Below are 2384 nucleotides of genomic sequence, written 5' to 3'. Positions count from 1 at the left end.
CACACACACACACACACACACACGCACACACACGCACACACACGCACACACACGCACACACACACACACACACGATGGGCAGGGTGGGAAAGAGTGAGGACACAGAGTCAGGAAGAACGTTTATTTGTAAACGGAGGTATTCATCTGAGGGAAGGTTTTGCTACCAGTGTTCAGAGAAAGCAAAGTGAAGTTTAACCCTGTGAGCCTCAATAAATATAAAAATCTAAATCTGACAAATTCGTACCTCAGTTAAGGTCAGAGTTCATGACTCAGTAAGACAGACAATTGATTAAAAAAAACAGCATAATTAGAAACATTTTAAAGCCGAAACGTCTAGGAAGTTAATCTGAGGACTGACCAGACTGAAACTGAATTTGTTCAAATTGTTTCGTTTTGCGTCTGGTTTAAAACTGACGGCTTTGAAAAAATACAAACCACAAACAGTTGAATGTGATTGCTATTTTGCTTGAGGACCCTAAAATCTGACTTTTATTTGCCAGCAGTACGGCTGAAACAATCAGAGTAATCTAGATGAATTGATTATAGAAATAATCAACTAATTTAGTAGTTGATGAATCGTTAACTGGAGTATGTAGACTCTACAGGAGGGCATGTGAGCAGCAATGAAGCCAAAACTGTACAGAATACATATATTTTATGTTTTTTAAGATTAAAAAAGACCTCCATCTTTACCCAGAATTCAAGTAGCATCGTTTAGCTTCACCTGGTTCAAATTCTTAAATTTTTTTAAAAAACCTGTTAATTATCTTTTACTATCCAATTAATAACCGGTTAATAAAGTAATCAATGAACAGATCAGCTCTACAATTTATAGATGTTGAGCATGAATGTTTGGGTTTTTAACATGTTGATGTTAAAAATATATTTTTAACTGCAGATGCATCCTTTGCTTCAAATGATTAAACGTTCACTAAAGGAACAGCTGCTGTTGCATTTTAGGTAATAAAATGTTTATTTTCTTTGCTCTTGTCAGCAGAATATCTGACCTTTAGTCGCCTGTCATGATACATTTTGATGGACAATAAATTGTCACAGAAGTTATTGCCATAAAGGATAATACTGTCATTTTGAAACTACACTGCTCAAAAAAATAAAGGGAACACTCAAATAACACATCCTAGATCTGAATGAATGAAATATTCTCATTGAATACTTTGTTCTGTACAAAGCTGAATGTGCTGACAACAAAATCACACAAAAATCATCAATGGAAATCAAATTTATTAACCAATGGAGGCCTGGATTTGGAGCCACACACACAATTAAAGGGAAATGTTCCCTTTATTTTTTTGAGCAGTATATTTCTAATATAATAATAATAACAACAACTACATATTAATAATCACATATTAATGTGAGTACGCCCTCAAAGATAAAAATAACTTTAATTTCTAAAGAACATTTAACTGGAAAACGTTTTAAATATTGTAAATAAACAAAACAATAATTAAAATGGATTAAGAAGTCTCTGTAACCAAAACTGGATTTAAAAAACAACAACAAAAAAAAAACAATTATTCAGTTTTGACAGGGAAAATGGGCAAAAGAGGCAAGCAGTGCAAACCAACTTCTTCACCATCCTCAAAATGCCGACTTTTCCACGATAATTAAAAACTAGCATCTCTACTGACTCATTTTAATTTATCATGCGATCATTTGACTTATTGCTTATTGTGACATTAGTTTTCAGCTTAAAGGTTCAAGTGTCTTGGGGTTATGCAGTGGTCTTTAATATACATAATCAAGTGGCATACTAATTGCAACGTTGCTATTGAAAAAATATGAATTTGATTCTGGTATCTGCTTCCACAAGGGACGCTTTGATCAAGATTTTTGTCCTTGATAGCAGTCCGTCTAGTCAAAGTCTGGGGTTAAATCTGATTGAGATGTTGCAGCATGACGCAAAGAACACCAATTCCTGCACAACAATCTAACAACACTCATCACCAATGCAAGATGGCAGGTGTTAGCAGGGTTAGCATGTAGCTAATATATAAACACATGGAGGCTAACAGTGTTAAAGTATTGAAACTTCACTTTGTTTTCCATGCGAACACGCCAGAAATAAACAGAGTGTCGTGTAAAACAATCCCACCGCTGACGAGCTGAGAAGAGGTTGAAAGCCAAGCGACGACTTGCACTTTGCATTGAGCTTTTTCAGTCCTGCATAGATCTTTTTCACACTTATTCGATACAAACTAAGGCGTTTTGTTATATTAAGTTGGTTTGAGTAAGTAAGCAGTGAAACATTAAAAACAAAATATTCAAGTAGGCTACAATCCTCCCCCCTCTCACAGGCGTAAAGAAAAAAAAACGGTTTCCTCTGCTCAGAAGAGGATCACTAAACTTTCTCAATTCAAGTT

The sequence above is a fragment of the Poecilia formosa genome, unplaced genomic scaffold, assembly GCF_000485575.1.
Source record: "Poecilia formosa unplaced genomic scaffold, Poecilia_formosa-5.1.2 Scaffold342, whole genome shotgun sequence".
Lineage (NCBI taxonomy): Eukaryota > Metazoa > Chordata > Actinopteri > Cyprinodontiformes > Poeciliidae > Poecilia > Poecilia formosa.
The sequence above is the reverse complement of the archived record's forward strand: the minus strand, read 5'-3'. Positions refer to the sequence as shown.